Raw genomic sequence first — 19510 nt, forward strand, 5'->3', positions numbered from 1 at the left:
ATCTGTTCTTAATAGAGCAGTCAGAGTGATCCTGTTTAACATTAGTGAGATTGTGTCACATCTCTACTCACACTGTCCCAATGGATGGTTCCCTATCTCACTGAGTAAAAGCCAGAGTCCTTACCGAGATTCATCAGATCCTACAGAACCTTGCTCCCCATTACCTTTCTGATCTCATCTCCTCCTACTCTCCCTTGCTCAGCACATTTTGCTCCCCAGACCTCAAGACATGCATCTGTCACTGAACCTTTTTACTTACTTTCCCTTCACCACCTTTATACTCATGCCTAGCTTCCTCACTTGCTTCAGGTCTTTATCTAAAATTCACCTCCTCTCTGAGGGCTTCCTTTGCCACTCCATCCAAATTTTTGCTCTTTCTTTACTAGTATTTGATATTCTGCTTTCTTGCTTTGTTTTTTAACCCTAGTACTTTTCACTCTATAAGCAGTTATAATGTAAATATAAATGTATGCACTGTGCATTTAATTATTTTGTTTACTGTCTGTGTTTCTCACTAAAATATTAGCCCCGTGAGAGCAGGATTTTTGTTCTTTTTGTACATTACTAAAACAGTGCCAAGCACATTAGCTTGTGATAAATATAGAATCTTTTTAGTGAATAGTGACAAAAGACATGAATTTCCAGATTAAAAGGTCTCTGTCAGTACCAGGTAGAATGAAGGAACCACATTCTTGTGAAATTTCAAAATATCAAGGTTATAAAAAAGATCTCAAAAAGTTTCTAGAGAAAACAAATGGAAATTAGCAATAAAAATAAATTAGCAAATATGGATACTATAAGTGGGGGGCATGGATGCTGTAAGACAGTAGGGCAATTTCATCAAAGTTTTGAAGGAAAATGAATTTTAACCTAGAATTCTAAAATCTGAGGTTGAAATAGTCGTTTTCACATATGAAAATGTGTGAAGATAAATGATAGGATAAATGAAGTTTACTTTTGAGATAGTTGAGGAGTTTATTTATCAAAACAAGGAGAAAACCAAGAGAAGATTTAGGTTACAACAAACAGCAGAACTGACCCAAAAGTCCAATGAGTACAATCACCAGATGACATCTGTGCAGTGTGCAAGAAAAGCAACCAGACTGTATGAAAGTGGGAATTCTGTTGTGTCCAAGAAGACTGGAATAAAAATTTGTTAACTAGAATTAATAAGAGGCAGGATAATATTGGACTCCGGTAAAATAGATGTGTTTTTTAATCTCAAGAAAGACAGAAAGTACAGGAAAACAACTAAATAAGAAATTTAATGTCCAGAGATTAGGTAGACTAAAAGTCATATGATTTTGAGAAATTATTGGAGTATAAGAAAAGACACTTCTGACCCTGATGTAGAATAGTGAAGAAGGAATGTAACCTGAGAGCACAGCTCGGTTCTGCTCTACCAGTATATAAACTCTGAGGCTGTATATGCTGATTTATTTATTCATTTTATTTACTTTTTATCTTTATTTTTAATATTTTATTTATTATTTACTTTTTAGAATTAGCTTTATATCCAAAGTCTAGAAGCCCTAATTGTGGTTATGGAATATAACCTGAATTTTATCAATCTGAAAAATGTTTTTCAAAAGTAGATGTGATATTCCATTTGAGAAATTCAGTTAAAAGGGAAAAAAAGTAGATGTGATAGAAGTTAGGAGGGACAGGCATGGTTGCTACTATTAAAATCTTCATTCTGTGTAGTGGTTCTCAAACTTTGTTCCATATTAAAATCACCACGGAAACTTTCAAAGTCTTGATGGCTAAACTTCCCCAAACTGCATCATACCAGTTAAATCAAAATCTTTGGTGTGAGGGGGTATGTATTAGTTTGTTTTTAAGTTTGCCAGGTGATTCCAGTTTGTAGTCAAATTTCAGAATGAGTCATCTAAAGTTCACAGAACTAGCACTAGATGCTTAAATATATTCTCTAGAGTTACAAATGTGACGAGTGATAGAATCATTCTTAAAACCATCATCATTGGGAAAGAGGAGGAGGAGGTAGGTAGGAGTGCTGGAAGTGAACCAGATTTTTTTTAGTGGGAAGCCAAATCTTCTTTCCTAGTGGGATGTGGTAACAAATCAAGATTCTACATTTTGTTTCAAAGTTACTCTGTCAGACATTTTATTTTACTTTGCAAAAAGGAAGTTTCTCTTTAGTCATGTTCCTAATTTTATGAGAATCTGTACCATCTTTTTATATAGATTGAGTTAATTAAAGCTTGATCAATGAGGTCATTATGAATATATTATCTGGATGTTAAAATCAACTGTGGCAAACAGAGTTGACATTTATTAATGAATAGGTAAAGTATTCTATAAAAGATATTTTAACAAATATAGTTTCCTCTGACAAGCATTTTAGAAACAAGGTTATACACTAATAGTCCTTGGAACTATCAAAATAAAACTTTAAGTATTTCAGTAGTCATTTGTCTTTTTTAGCAAAAAATTTAGGTAGAAACTCAACTTTTTGAATGGAGGTAAAGAATAATTATGGATTTGTTTTAAATTTCATAGTAATAGAAATTTAAATATATTCCAATCTTTTCATTTTCTGACTTAGCCTATATCAGCCTTGGCTGTGCATTAGAATCATCTGGGGAGTTTTTAAAAAATCGGTTTCATGGGGATTTTTTTTCTTTTTATTGTTACTTTTTCTTTTTTTTTTTTTTAGAAACAGGGTCCTGGTCTGTTGCCCAGTCCATAGTATAGTGGCACAATCACAGCTCACTGCAACCACAAACTCAAGCAAATCTCCCACCTTGACCTTCCAAAGCTCTAGGATTAACAGACATATATCCTGATTTTAATAGTTCTTCATTAACAACTGTTAATTGGGGCTCGCTGTTCTGGCCTCAGGGATATTTTTCTAGTCAGGCTGAAATTAAAGAATATGAGCTGAGTCTAAGATTAAAAAAAAAAAAAAAAGAATATGAGCTTATGATTTTCTGTTTCCACAGAAGTGAGTAGATAATGTCTGTAGTTAATGAATAATGAAGTTGCAAAATAAGCGTATTATTGAAGTTTATCAAGTTGCCCTCAGGAGTGGTATTAGGAATGGGGGTGAGAAGGGATCAAGGTGAGGATGATTGTTCTTCACTATAAGCTCTTCCATACTATGTTCTTTTTAAAAATATTATAAAAACTATAGCTATGAACTACATTGATTAAAAATTAGTGGGCATGAAAATATTGTTCCCTGTATTAGTTAGGGTTCTCCAGAAAAACAGAACCAATAGCATATATGGAGATATATAGAAAAAGATTCATTATGAGGGATTGGCTCTTGCAATTATGGAGGTTGAGAAGTACCACAATATGCCATCTGCAAGCTGGAGGCCCAGACTGAAGGCCCAAGAACCAGGAACATAGATGGTCCAGGGCAGAAGATGTACATTCCAGCTCAAGCAGAGAGCAAATATGCCCTTCCTCTACCTTTTTGTTCTATTTAGGCTCTCCATGGGTTGAATGGTGCCCACCCATATTGATGAGGGCAGATCTTTACTCAGTTGACTGATTTAAGTGCTAATCTCTTCTGGAAACACCCTCATACATACACCCAGAAATAATGTTTTTTCAGCTATCAGGACATCCCTTGGCCTAACCAAGTTGACACATTAAATTAATCATTACCTCTTATATTTTGTAATAATAGGATGTTTTTTGTGAGCATCAAAATTATGAAATCTGTAAGTTAGAGTGTGGTTACTGTGTGTGAAAAAATAATTCTAAATTTTAAAACCACCCTTTTAGGAAGTATCTTACTGATTTTTTAAGTAAACTTTTTGCTAAAGTATATTGTATATACAGAAAGTGTCCGTATCATAAGTGAACAGCTCCATGATTTTTTCACAAAGAGAACAGTCCTGTGTAACCAACATCCAGACTGAGAAATATGTATTACCCAAACTCAGGAAGTTTAGATTGTACTCCCTCCAGTCACGATCCCCTCCTCTTCCAACCACTACTCTGACTTTGAACACCTTTGGATAATTCTTTTGTTTGTTTTTTTCTGAACATTATATAAGTAGAATCATATATTATGCACTCATTTGTGTTTGACTTCCTTCACTGAATATTGTATTTGTAAAATTTATCCTGTATTATGTAGTTGTAGATTGTTCATTCTCATTGCTGTATAGAATTCTATTTTGTTTTTCTTTTTTTTTCTTTTCTTTTTTTTTTTTTTTTTTTTTGAGCCAGGGTCTTGCTCTATTGCCCAGTAGAATTCTATTTTAAGAATATGCCACAATTTATTTATCCATTCTAGTGCCGAACATTTGTACTGTTTCCAGTTTTAGTCTATTATGAATAATACTGCTATGAAAATTCTGTGTATATGTTTTCTGTTAGTGCATTTGCCTAAAACTTAAGTTTAGGAGCTATTGCCAAAGAAAACACACACAATCAGATAGTAAATGATTATGAAAATAAGTAAGAAATTAGCTTTTCATTTAGAAAATCCCATGTGGGGTTTGGTTTTAAGAATGCGTATGTAATATGTGCCTCTCTTGTTCAGCTTCTTTATGGATACTGAGGCTTAGATTAATTTATATTCTACTTTCTGAACAGATTGGCCTGTGAAGTATACTTTATATTCAATGGCAAAACAGGATTGATGATAGTAAATCCAGATATATAAAAATTAACTTTTGTTGCCTCAGGTTTCGCAGCAGCCTAACTGGTGTTAATAGAAGATAAAGACTAACAGGCTTTGACTCTGATACCTGAGCTATAAGAGAAACTCTGTTCCTTTAAATATTCATTTTTAGCCCTATGTTTCAAGATGTGCCATTATACATTGATCACTAGTTTAGCTGGTGGACTATGTTCCTGCTCTAGTGCTTTAGGACATGCAATCTAATTCTGTCTTGATTCTCAAATCCTAGTTCTGTTCTAATTTACCTCTGTAGCCTTTGCATCATTTCCTCATAACCTTCCTGTTTCATTTTGGGGGCAGCTATTTGATTTTGTTCCCCTGTCAAAGTATTTCCAGTGGTTAACAAACAGGCGGGGGACTCATATCTACTTGTTAAATTTTAGAGACATCTAACATGTTTTCTCATGGACCAGCCTGACTGTGGTTGCCCTGGATCAGTTTTCCACCTAAAAATGTCCTCACTTACCAATTCATCTAATATTTTTAATTTGACTGTGAGAATTTTAAGCTTCTATCCTACGGTAAACCTATCTTTGGTGCCCCCTGGAAGGAGAGAGTTTGTGTATTCCATTTTTGATCAACTGCTTGTTTGATTTGTTTATGTCAAGATCTTCTATCTTAGGGGGTTCATTCATCCATATTCACATAGAATACATTGTGAACTGCCTCAATTTACCTAGACCTGCCAGAGTTCCAGGCCAGCATACAAAGGTGGGGTCGCCAATCCTGGGTACCTGAGAAGGTCTCCCCAACTGTAAAATATGCAAAGTCCACTGTTTCACTCAGGGCTTCTCCTTGGAGCAAGGGGAGAAATAAACACTTCAATCTAGCTTGGCCTTATTTTCCAGAAGCACAAACTCCTAATGTGAAATAGGTGCAGCTATTTGGAGTTGGGTGGTAGGGGCAGGGGGCAGGACAGTATTTTCCCCAGGTTCACGTGGAACATTCCTGCCAGCCTCTGGAATAGGACATTGGCCTCCTATTAAAGACACAGTCTTTCAACTCCAACTCTCTCTTTTTTTTCTTCTTCTTTCTAACCTTGGTTATGGTATTTTAGATAAGACTTTCCTACATTGCACACATTCCTGTTTGGGCTAACTAAAGCTTAAAGGAGAGTAATGGATGGAAGAATAGTTGGTTTAAAGGTTAAGATCTACCTGAGTGCCCAGTTTACCATCTGTGAATGCTTGGTATTCGTAAGTGTTATCAGTCCAGGTTGTCAACTGCCTTTACCTCCTAAAACCATAAATATTACCAAACTTTATATCCATGCTGTCTTAGTATTATCAGAAAATCTTTCTTATAAAATCTCCTTTTACCCTAGTTTTTAGATTTTGTTTTTATGTTGATTGATTGTCTTGACTTAAAATTTTGGAATAGAGAAGGCAATATCATTTTTATAACTTGTTGAAAGCACTAAAAATCCCTATTTTCATATGATGTTTTATATATTTGATTGAATATATATTTCTTTTTAGAATTTCTGTAGAAATATTATTTTGACAGTTGAAAAACATCCCAATTGTGTAATTGAAAAATGCTTATATGTGTTATTTTTATATCTTTGACTTTCTTACATCTTCATATTTTTGCATTCTAACATCTCTTGTTACTTTTTTCCTCAATTTTTTTATTATGGTAAAATATGTATAACAAAAGTTACCATCTTAAGCATTTTTAAATATATAGTTCAGTGTTACTACATACATTCATAATGTGCAACTATTACCACTATCCATCTTCATAACTCTTTACATTTTATAAAACTCAAACTCTATACCCATTACATAATGACTTCCCATGTCCCCTCTTCCCAGGCTCGGGCAACTACCATTCTACTTTCTGTCTCTATGATTTTGAGTATTCTAATATCTCATGTAAGTGGAATCATATAGTTTTTTTATTTTTTGTGATTGCCTTATTTCACTTAGCCTAATGTCCTCAAGGTTCATCCATATTGTAACATATGTCATAATGTCTCTCCTATTAAAACTGAATAATATTACATTGTATGTATATATGACACTTTGCTTATCTATGCATCCATCAGTGGACACTTGAGTTTAGCTATTGTGAACAGTGCTTCTATGAACGTGGGTGTACAGATATCTCAAATATCTGCTTTTCCATTTTTTGAGTATATTCCCAGAAGTGGAATTGCTGGTTTATATAGTAATTCTGTTTTTAATGTTTTGAGGATCTACCCGACCATTTTCCATAGGTGCTGTACCATTTTTCATTCCCATCAATAGTGCACCAGGGTTCCAATTTCTCTTCATCCTTGCCAACACTTATTTTCTGATTTTTTGGTAGTAGCCAACCAAATGGGTTCCAAGTGGTGTCTTGCTGTAATCTTGTTAATTTTTTAATTCTTAAAGCAAGAAGACTATCTCATCTTAAAAATTACTTGTGTACATAGAACATACGGACTTTTATAAATAATTTCAATAATTTACATCATTCTGACATCTTTATCTCTAGTACAGTAATGATTTATTTATTAAAATACTTTTTAAAATTAGGTGTATAGAGTTGTAATTTGTAAACAGTGAAATTCACCCTTTTAAAGTATGCAATCTGGGCTGGGCGTGGTGGCTCATGCCTGTAATCCTAGCACTCTGGGAGGCCAAGGCTGGCGGATTGTTTGGGCTCAGGAGTTCGAGACCAGCCTGAGTGAGAGCGAGACCCCATCTCTACTAAAAATAGAAAGAAATTATATGGACAGCTAAAAATATATATATAAAAATTAGCCGGGCATGCTAGCACATGCCTGTAGTCCCAGCTACTCGGGAGGCTGAGGCAGGAGGATTGCTTGAGGCCAGGAGTTTGAGGTTGCTGTGAGCTAGGTTGATGCCATGGTACTCTAGCCCGGGCAACAGAGTGAGACTCTGTCTCAAAAAATAATAATAATAATAATAATAATAAAGTATACAGTCTGATGAGTTTTGACAAATTTAGACAATTGTGTAATTACCACCAAAATCAAGATGGAGAAGACTTCCATCACAGGAAGTTCTCTCATGTCCTTTGTGGTTAATTTGCTCCCCTGACCTCTAACTCTTGGCATCAGTTGATCTGATTTGTGTCCCTATAGTTTTATTTTTTCCAGACTGCCATATAAATGGAATCCTACAGTATGTAGAATTTGTGTCTAATTTCTTTCACTGGCATAAAGCTTTTTAGATTGATCTGTGTTGTTTTGTGTGTCATTTCTTTCTAATGCTGAGAGTATTCCATTGTATAATGTACTATAATTTGTATGTCCATTCACCAGTTGATGGACATTTGGATTCTTAAAAGTTTTTGATAATTATGAATAATGCTACTGAAAACGTTCACATGTAGATCTTTATGTGGACACATTTTTATTTCTCTTGTGTAAATACTTATGAATGGGGTTGCTAGGATGTTTGGTAAATCTATGTTTAACTTTATAAGAGATCACGCTGCTGTTGGACAAAGGTGCCAAAGTAATTTGATGTGGAAAGGACAGTCTTTTTAACAAATGGTGATAGAAAATTGGACTTCCACATGCAAAACCAAAACAAAACCTCATACTATATACAAAATTTAAGTAGACATCTACCACAGATCTATATGTAAAACTATAGCAATAACTATATAACTTGTAGAAGAAAAAATAGGAAATAAAATCTTTGTGATCTTGAGTTAGGCTTTTTCTTAGATAAAACACAAAAAACATGAAAAACTGATAAATTGGATTTCATCAAAATTAATATCTGCTCTTTGAAAGATACTCTAAAGACAAGTCACAGGCTGGGAGAAAATATAATAGTTGATAAAGGACTTGTATATAGAATATATAAACAACTTTTATAATATAATTAAAAAATAAGACAATCCAATTTTTAAAACGGACAAAAGATTTGGGCAGAAGCTTGACCAACAAAAAGGGACAGATGGCCAGTAAGCACAAGAAAACGTGGTCAACATCATTAGTCATCTGAATCATCATTAGTCACCCATTTGACCATATATGGGTGGATTTATCTCTCAACTGTATTTTATTCTGTTGATCCATATATCTATTTTATGCAAATACAACATTGTTTACATTATTGTAATGCTACAGTAAATGTTGAAATTTGGATCATTCTTAGAAAACTCTAGTATTGAACTGAAATTTTTCTATCTATAAATTTTGCACATTGGTGCTATTTATAGACCAGTGCTCTAGAACTCTGCATCTTAGTATGTTTTTGTCTTTTTGTCTTCATAGTGTATAACATATTAAGAATTCAATAGACACTGTTTAACTGGAATGAATTGAACTCTGTGTGGAATAATTGCTCATTAGCATCTTTGATGCAGATTCCTGAAGTTGAACATAGTGAAAAAACGTACTTCTTGTGATATTCGTATCAGTAAGAAACCATGGCTGTCTTAATCAAGAAATGAATCTTTCTAGATCCTTGCATTTATTTAAGTTGTAACTGGTTTGATTTTTAGACACTGGAATTTTCTTGATTTTATCGTCAGTTTTACTTTTTATTTTTATCAGAGTTTTACATGTACATAATGAGTCAGTACCTACATAATGTTCATTATTAAAACAGCCATCTTCTAGTCTCCCTCAACTTTTCTCTCTATAACTTCCCATATCTCTAAATAATATGCTTATGTTACAAGTTTTTGTTTTTCCAGTTTTGGGTATTATATAGTCACTATCGAATATGAAAGATGAAAAATTGGCCCTCTTTCACCCTGCTTTCCACATCATCTACTACTTCTCATACACTCTTCTCAGTATAGATTTATTATAATTTTGGTTAGATAAATATTCAGTGTTTACAGTATTTTGACCATGTAAAAATCTGGTCACAGTAGAGCCAATGTAGTATACTATGGTTTCTTTTCTTTTTCTTATACAATATTTGTTTCTCCTGAAGTTAATAATTGACTTATTGGATTGCTTAGCTTTTTATGTCTTAATCATTAGTTTAACTAATGATAAACTGTCTCCTACTTGGGTAAATCTCTTCTCAATACATTTAGACACATTAGGTATTTTTGTCACTTTTATCTTCTTTCAGATGTTTCTCTCAGAGACTTCTGACTTTTTCAGTACAATTTGTTGCAGAGTATACTCTATAACTGTTGCTTTGGTTTCTCTTTCCCCCACCATCCTGGAGATTTTCTATCCCTCTTGTGTGAATTTCAGGAAGCTCAGGTTGTATGGAAGATATAGCAAGTTGCATGTCTTAAAATGTTTTTATCCTACTCTGATATTTGATTGATAGCTTGACTGGGTGTAAAATCCTAGGCTGCAAGTTATTTTCCTCAGAATGTGTAGGTGCTGTTCCCACTATTTTCCAGCTTCATGAATTCCTATTCAAATCCATTGACTTTATATGCTCCATATTTTTCTAAGCTTCTTAAATTCTTATTCTGATACTTCATTGTTTGTGTCTTTTGTATAATAGAAGATCTTTTGTATGAAATCTCTTCTTAGAAGCTTTTAAGATCTCCTTTTTGTTTTCATTGTTCTGAAATTTCACAGGGGTGGCTTTGGGGTTAGGGTTATTTTCAGACTTTGTGCTGGACACTGATAGGATCCATGCATTGTAGAAACTCATTTCCTTTAGTTTGGGAATTATTACTGTTAATCTCATTTATATTCTCCCCTATTTTCTGTTTTCTTTCTTCTACATTGTTTAGATACTAGATGTCTTGGATTGGTCTTCTAATGTTCTTATCTCTCAATCCTGTTTTTCAGTTTGTCTTTTTGCTCTTTTTTGTGAGAATTTTCCTCAGCTCCATCTTCAGTTCTTCTATTGAGCTTTCAGTTTCTGCTATTATATTTAAATTTCAAAGAGCTCCTTTTTGTTCTCTGAATATTTCCTTTTACTAGCATTCTGTTCTTCATGGGTGAGACTTTTTCTCTGATGGTATTAATGACAGCTTTTCTTAAGTTCTTTTCTCTTTAAATCATCACTGTTTCCTCCAACTTTTTTTTTTCCTGAGTTTTGAATTCTGTGTTTCATATTGTTAGCTGTTTTAAATGTCTAGTGATCCATCTCTGTCTGCTTCAGTTTAAGAGTGGTCAGACGCACCCTGACTGAATGGGGTTGAGGGGTCATTAACTGTGGTCTTTGCTGTAGGTTATTTGGCTGAGCTGTTCTCTTAGAGGAACTCTTGGTAGTAGTATATTTAGGTCTTTTTCTGTGGGCTGGTCTGATTCCCTAGAGAAGATACTTTCATACTTTTGCCTGAAAAGTATAAGCCTAACTGCCAATATTCTCTAAGTTAAAGAAGGAAGGAAGCCTGGAGGTTTTTAACATTTCATTTGTAAGCTCTCACCTATTTCTCCTATTTTCAGTTCATGCCCCCCTACCCTCCACTGTGCCTGGTGCCCCAAGTCTAGAAATCCTTTCTGTGAAGTAGGTTAAATTGTGTCCCCTGAAAAAATGAAGTCCTAACCCCCAGTACCTAGGAATGTGAGTTTATTTGGAAATAGCATCTTTGCAGAAGTAATCAAGTTAAGATGAGGCCATACTGGATTAGAGTAGACCCTCAATCCAATGACTGGTGTCCTTATAAGGAGAGAGCTATTTAGACACAGAAAGACACAGAGAAGAATCCCATGTAAACAGCAAGGCAAAGATTGGAGTGATATACCTACCTACCAAGGAACCCAAGGAACTCCAAGTATTCCCGGCATCCACCAGAAGCTAGGAAAGAGGCATGGAACAGATTCTCCTCAGAACCTCCAGGAAGAACCAACCCTGCTAACACCTTGATTTCAGACTTCTAGCCTTCAGAACTGTGAGAAGATAAATTTATTTTGTTTTAAGCTACTCAGTTTGTGGTGCTTTGTTGTGGCAGCCCTTGGAAACTAATACACTCAGTTTTAACCCTCTCTGGAGGGAAAACTCGGACTTGTAGGGTGTGAGAGGACTTTGTATCAAGTAGGGGATCTGGGAGTCTCATTGTTACCTAAACTTTTAACCAATCATCCTATTTTTTTCCCATTTTTACCCCACTTGTAGAAGTACCTTTTTTCTGCCATTTTCTAAGTCCTTTGGGGGTTAATCAGTGCTAATCAGGTTGCTTTTCAGGTTTATCCCCTAATGAAGTAGGGTTTCCCTTATCACATCTAATAACACACTTTTCAGTTGTTCATTTCCTTCCCACCTTCTAGAATTTACTTGCCATCTTCTCCTTCTGGCCTTGTGGGTTTATACCTTTTTTTGTTGTTGTTGTTGTTGAGAGAGTCTCACTCTGTTTCCCGGGCTAGAGTGCCATGGCCCCAACCTAGCTCACAGCAACCTCAAACTCCTGGGCTCAAGCGATCCTCCTGCCTCAGCCTCCCCAGTAGCTAGGACTACAGGCATGCGCCACCATGCCCAGCTAATTTTTTCTATATATATTTTTAGTTGTCCGTATAATTTCTTTCTATTTTTAGTAGAGACGGGGTCTTGCTCTTGCTCAGGCTGGTCTTGAACTCCTGAGCTCAAACGATCTGCCCACCTCGGCTTCCCAGAGTTGTGGGTTTATATCTTTTAAAGAAAATGTCTTTATTGTTACTTAGGATGGGTATACTCTGTTAAAGAAATAAGAAAAATTTCTAGTTAAAGATGGCCTTTGAACATGCTCATGTTATTCTCTTCCTCCTTCAAACTTCTCTTTAACCAGAAATCTTTTTAAATTTCTTCAGCCAAGATCAGTTCTAATTTAAGTCATTTTGAGGGGAGGGAGGATGCTAAAAGTAACCATTGTCTCCATCAGTAACTGTGATACTGTGATTACATGTGAGGGTTATAGTAGGCTTCCCATACCTGTCCTCTGCTATACTCTTGAAATGTCTTGCTTGCTGTGCTTTCAAGATGATATAATATTCTGCTGCTTTGCAGCCCTAGATCAAGAGTGACACTGAAGTTACCATGTAACCCTTTCTCTTACTTTTCCCCCCAAAAAATCTACGTAGAGAAAACATATATACTTAGTGTCATTGTGTGGATATGTAGCAGAAGTGGCTTTTCCACCTCATCTTGCACGTATATGCATTTGATATCTTTGGACAACTGCAGCATTAAGAATATGTCCATTTGCCCTCCACATTTACATACCTATTCTTAATTTCATCTTTGAGTTTCTGACTCTTGTTTTCCACTATTAAGGGTATCAAGCACTGTGCTATTGATTTCATTGCATCCTTTTGCCCATACTCTTCTCACCCCCCTTCTTAAAAAACAAAAAACCTTTTCTTTTGTCACTTATTTTACTGATAATTTCTCCTTGGATTTTTATGTAAAAGGGCTGACTTTCATATACCTATCTAACTGATTAAAGTATTTCCCCTAAAGTGATTGTGAACCTAATCACGTTGTGTTGGGTATACTTGCTGAGTCTTTGGTTTGGTGCATTCGTTGGTTGTTTCATGTTCAAAGTGTGACTTTGGTGACAGTGTGATTTGAAAATGAACTATACCTAGGTTTGAAGATGATTCTGGAGAAGATAAGGGTTTTAAAAGATATTTTTCATTTATTTACTTGAATGGTAATACGTGTACATGGACCAACACTAAAAAGGCACGAAAGAGTATACAGTGAAACGTTTCTCTTCACCCTGTCACCTGGTCTCCTAGTCTCCCAGATCCCCTTCCTAGAAGCAACCTCTGGATTCATTTTCTTAAGTATCTTTCTAGAGATCTATGAATTTATAAGCATAAGTGCATGTAGATCAGAAATACAGTGTTTTTAAAAAACAACTTAGATACCATTGGTTTTTTAAGTGTACATTCAACAGGTAACATATTAAATATGCCATTAACTAAAATTCACACGTTTTAAAAATATGAACCATGTTGTAGGAAATAAGATCACAGACTCAAGGTTTAGAGTAAAACTTATTTACTAAGCTGTTCCCAAGAAAGAATGAGGATGCGCATATACAAACTGGAGTTTGTTGACTATTACACCTCAATTTTTACATCAGTTTTTTTATAGACATGCAATTTATATTCTTAGAAGAGAGACATACAAGGTTAGACAGCCTATTTTCTTTAAATATTTTAAGTCACAAGATGATGGTGGTAAAAATGTTATAATAAAAATATTACATTGCTTAATATTCTATGTTGTTCACTTATAATTGAGTTGTAGTTTGAGTGCTATTTGTAAAGAATGCTGATAACATGCTTTTGAAAGAGAAAGATCTTGGCATTTGGCCATGGGGAGTAAAACACAAGATTCTATCAATTTGAGACCACCTTTTCTCTAACTGGTGATCTCTGTGGCATCATAGCTCTTTCCATGTGTGAGATCTGATTTGTTTTTTCATAAATATTTTGCATTTTTCTCAGTTTTGATCTTAAAATAATTCAGTTTTTCTACCCAAGCATTGGACTTCAAATTTTTTCCTGTTAAATTAGATCTTATTGATATGGGCTATATGTGTTCACTCTTCTGATAAATCCACATTTTGTTTCTTCATACAATCTTAATAGGTTTTATTTACCAAACCAAAGTCAGAACCTTTGGCACTGTATTAGAAACTTTTTTCAGGTTATTAATTCTTAAAAGGTGGTTCATGAATGTATTCTAAGGCAGGGGTTGGCAAACTTTTCAGGTGGTAAATATTTGGGGCTTTATAGGCTATACAGTCTCTGTCAGCTCTATTCTTGTACCACTAAAGCAGTCATAGACAATATGTAAATGAATGAACAGGGTTGTGTTCAGTAAAACTTTATGAAAATAATTTGTGAAAAAACTCTTATGAAAATAAGAGTAATTTGCAAACTCTTGTTTTAAGGGACTCAGAATTCTCTTAGTTAATTATTAAGTGTTGGGCCTTCATTTAGACTAAAATCCAAAAAATATTACTGTCAGTATATTCTGGGTCATCTGGACAACTACTTTAAAATCAGGCATATGTATATTTGGTAGTCCCTTTTGCATTTAGGATTGCACTAGAATTCCCTCCCCATACACCCACACTAAATACTTTTTATTGTGGAATGCTGAGTTGGACTAGAGAAAAGCAGAATAATTAAGACATCACCTGGCATGTATGGGTGCATGCATGCAGAACATCATACACATAAGGGAACTGATTTTTTTTTTTAGCTTTTAAACTTTAAACCTGCATGATTGGTAACTATGATAGTAAATATGAAATGAAGACTTTTTCTCTTCTTGATTACAAACATAGTTAGACACTTATTTCATACAGATTCCAATAACACCTCAGAGCTGACTTGATCTTTATGTGATAGACGTGGCTGTAGTGCTTCCAAATCACCCTCATTAAAATTGGCCTTGGAAGCTGTGGCAGAACTTGCTGTTGCTTTCCCCAAATCCCTTCTCCCCTTTCCCACAACTAACACACCCTGTGGATGTGGAGGTCTATGTGACTAGTTAAAACACTCCTTTTCCAATCTTCCTATCAACTAAGGGTGGTTATATGACAAAGTGCGGCCAATGAGGCCTTAGTAGAAATCACTAGGTGGTGATTCTGGGAAAGATTATTAAAATAGTTTTGACTCGGTTGGCACATGTCCTTTTGTCCTCTTCCTTTCTTCGTGCATCAAACAGTGATGCCAAACCTGGAACTGTAACAGCTATCTTGTGATCTACCAAGCAGGAAAGGACAAGAAGATTGCACAGGTATGACTCTGACGTTCTTGGCGGCTGCTTGTGGACATCTTCCTTTAAACCTCCTGTTAATGAGAGGGGAAAATAGTCATGTAAGTTTTAGCCATTACTATGTATAGCTAAACTCAATTCCCAATCATCACAAAAGCAAATACAGGATATGGGTTGGGTGTAATGGCTCACACCTGTAATCCTAGCATTTGGGAGGCTAAGGCTTGCTTGAGGCCAGGGGTTCTAGACCAGCCTGAGCAACACAGCGAGATCCTGACTCTCCAGAAAATAGAAAAATTAGCTGGTCATGCTCCTGTAGTTGCAGCTATTTTGGAGACTGAGCCAGGAGGATCACTTGAGCCCAGGAATTTGAGGTTGCAGTGAGCTATTATGACACCACTGTGCTCTAGCCTAGGCAACAGAGTGAGACCCTGTGTCCAAAAAAACAAACAAACAAAAAAAGTAAATACAGGATATGGATAAGTTTAAATATTAAATAGACACAGCTGTTTCTTTTGGAGATAAAACTCAATGGCATCAATTTAGTTTCTGCAAAATAACATCATCTATCATATTAAATTAATATTGTTAAATTGAACTATTTTTATTTTGTGGCTCATTTAATTTTGTAAATGTGTTCTCATTTTATTAATAAAAATATTTTAGAAATGCTATATGTTTATGGAATTTTTACCTCATTTTGGTTTGTACATATTTAGCATAATAAAAACATTTTAAACAAACAGGGAGGCCTTTGGAGAGTATTTTCCTTTGAAGTGAGTTTGATGATTATTCCTTATGAGGACCTGCTCTAAGGTGATGCATTAACCTTGAATCCAGCCAATATTTTAATGGTTCAATACGTCTTTCCCATTGTAACCTTTATTGCACATCTGGATAAAATGACTACTCTATTCTTCTGCCTCTAAACAAACTTCTACCATAACATCAGTAACATTTGGTACACTTATTTGTTCCTATGATTATCTCTTGATCAACTAAGTGCTTAGCACTGTGCTTGATGCTCAAAAGTATGTTTGGTAAATGACTAAATAAATAATGTGTACTTTGTGTTTATTGAAATTGAAAACAATTTTTTATATAGACTTTCCCTCATTGATCCCCATGTTTCCACAAGATGGTCTATAACCAAAATGCTTAGGTTTTCTTAACATATAATTCAATAAATCCAAAAACCAAAGTAAAAAGCCTGATTAGTAAAGAAAAAGCTGGTGTCCTATTATATTCTTTTTTTTTTTGAGACAGAGTCTCGCTCTGTTGCCCAGGCCAGAGTGCCGTGGCATCAGCCTAGCTCACAGCAACCTCAAACTCCTGGGCTCAAGCAATCCTTCTGCCTCAGCCTCCCAAGTAGCCAGGACTACAGGCATGAGCCACCATGCCTGGATAATTTTTTCTATATATATGTTTTTTAGTTATCCAGCTAATTTCTTCCTATTTTTTAGCAGAGATGGGGTCTCGCTCTTGATCAGGCTGGTCTCGAACTCCTGACCTCAAATGATCCTCCCACCTTGGCCTCCCAGAGTGCTAGGATGACAGGCGTGAGCCACCACACCGAGCAAGGTGTCCTGTTATATTCTAAGAGAAGTGCTCAGTTTGTAGTAAAACTATTTGATTTATTCCTCCATATCTCTATCAACAGTTAAGTATCAATTATGTTCGTATCTTTATTAATGAAGTAATTTCAATACTGTAAATCATGTTTACTACCTATGAAATCATTATAGACTAGATCAAACAAACCTGACTTAATTCTTTGTTGCTTTTTATATAAACTATATTTTTGTTTAGAACTCCAAGATATTCTAGCAAATGTCACTAATTAAGCCCTAAAAATTCTCTACTAGTTGCTGCAGGCATAATCAACTTTTTTGACCTGCAGTTTTATAAATAAGAATAAATAATTGTGTAAAAGCTAATATGTAAAATAATGACTCAGTGGGAATTATTATACATACTGAAAATAATAATTCTCTCAAAATGGCTGACATACACCTTTTTTCCTAACCATCTAGTAAGATACAGAGACGATTTCCTGTTTTGTTCTTTATTTGTAAAAGTTATAGGACAATTTTGTGCTAATGGAGTCAGACTAATGAAGCATAATATTTTCAAGATATTATCAAGCATTAGAGACTAGTTTAATTTTTTTTAATGCTTATGAGTAGAACAAGCAATTCTTTTTAAAAAATTCATTAGGTTTTTGGTATACAGAAAGGATTTATTTGTATTACTCCGTATCTTTTATGTCCCTTGACATTATTACAGGCTTTTGTGTTTTTCCTGGATATGACTGATCCTTCATAATGGATAAAAAGAGCTAAAACAAAACAAAACACTAAATGTTATTTTAACTTGTTTTTCAAAGTTATAACATATGTAGCAGATGTGGGTTGCTTTACCTAAGTCCTTTCTCCTCTTCCGTCCCTGGAAACAGACTCTAGAATTCTTTGAGAATACCTTCCATGTGCTTCTAACCATCGGTGGGAAAGGATATGATGTCTTGAGCTGCTAAAGATGGCAGAGTAGAAAGATGACATGAGAAGGCTGCTGAATTAACCAACCCTGGAACCATCCTACTCTTGTTATGTATTATATGATATATTATAATAATTCTCTTTAGTGATTAAGCCATTTTGAGTTGGGTTTCTGTTATGGTACTGCATCCTAATGGAAATAGTGTTTATAAGATCAGTTTTTAAAGTCGATCACATTTCTTTCAGTTTATAACTGTTACATTTGAAACTACCATCCTCTGTAGTTCCCCTATGTCCACTGCTAATATTTATTTGTGACAGTGAACATAGTTATTTGGTTTATATTGAACAGAAGTTAATATCACCATCGTAACAACAATAAAGGTTTTAGGGTACTGTTGCATTTACAAAGTACTTACCTTATTTGATTACAGCTCAGTTTACTTGGCTTAGTTATTTAACAGATGAGACTAAGAAATTGGGTATAGAGATCTAGGATATTTACAATTATGTGCTTGCAAATAAGAGCAATGCTTTAAGCCTTTACAGAAATGCAACAGACTGATTTGATATGCAGCCAAAGTAAATACAGTCAACCCTCCATATCCACAAGATTCAACCAACTACAGACCAAAAATATTTTTTAAAAATATAATACTACTACTATAAACAATAAAAAATAATACAAGTAAAAATGTAGTGTAACAACTATTTACATAGCATTTACATTGTATTATAAGTAATCTACAGATGATTTAAAGTATATAGGAGATTGTACCTTGGTTATATGCAAATACTGTGCCATTTTATAACAGATACTTGAGCTTCTGCAGAGTTTGGTATTCGTGGGGGTCATGGAACCCTGTGTATACCAAGAGACAACTACACTATTATTGTTTTGTAGTTTTCATTTTAAACAAATTTCTTATCTGAGAGTAAGAATCACAATCTCAAACCAATTGTTTAATCCCTTTAGAGATTTTTATTTATTTAATTTTTTTTTTTTGAGACAGAGTCTCACTTTGTTGCCTGGGCTAGAGTGCCGTGGCATCAGCCTAGCTCACAGCAACTTCAAACTCCTGGGCTCCAGCAATCCTCCTGCCTCAGCCTCCCGAGTAGCTGGGACTACAGGCATGCGCCACCATGCCCGGCTAATTTTTCTATATATATTTTAGATGTCCATACAATTTCTTTCTATTTTTAGTAGAGACGGGGTCTTGCTCTTGCTCAGGCTGGTCTCGAACTCGAACTCCTGAGCTAAAATGATCCACCTACCTCGGCCTCCCAGAGTGCCAGGATTATAGGCATGAGCCACCACGCCCGGCCGAGATTTTTTTTTTTAATCTAAGGCTTAACCAGCTTTAGTTTCAAATATCAACATGCATTGTATGTATAATAACTTTAGAATATTCGGGAGAAAATGCTTAAAAGGAGGTTTTCAGTGTGGATCTGAAGCATACACTAACAGCCTAACACACAGATAGATTTAGGACTTGTATGTGGGTGGTCTTTAAAACTATAGGAATGGAAGATAGCTTAGGAATTTAGGTGGAACAAGAAGTGAAAATAACTAAAGATTAAACACCAAAGAGGGTGGGCAGAGGAGGAGGTACAAGGAAAAGAGGCAGTGGAAAAAGCTTGGAGGAGAATCAGGAGCAGCTGAGAGGCCCAGGTGAGATTTTCCAGGAAGTGGTCATTCTATCTGAGACATTACAATGAGGCTGAGCTAGATAAGAGTTAAGGCT

General features: G+C 35.0%; 1 protein-coding gene across 2 annotated transcripts in view; it reads left to right on the forward strand.

The window, feature by feature from the left end:
• The window catches only part of ZRANB3 (zinc finger RANBP2-type containing 3), a 212900-nt gene that overhangs the window by 49187 nt on the left and 144203 nt on the right, over positions 1–19510 (forward strand). The window lies entirely within an intron of this gene.

The sequence above is a fragment of the Eulemur rufifrons genome, chromosome 1 (assembly GCF_041146395.1).
Source record: "Eulemur rufifrons isolate Redbay chromosome 1, OSU_ERuf_1, whole genome shotgun sequence".
NCBI classification, from domain to species: Eukaryota; Metazoa; Chordata; class Mammalia; order Primates; family Lemuridae; genus Eulemur; species Eulemur rufifrons.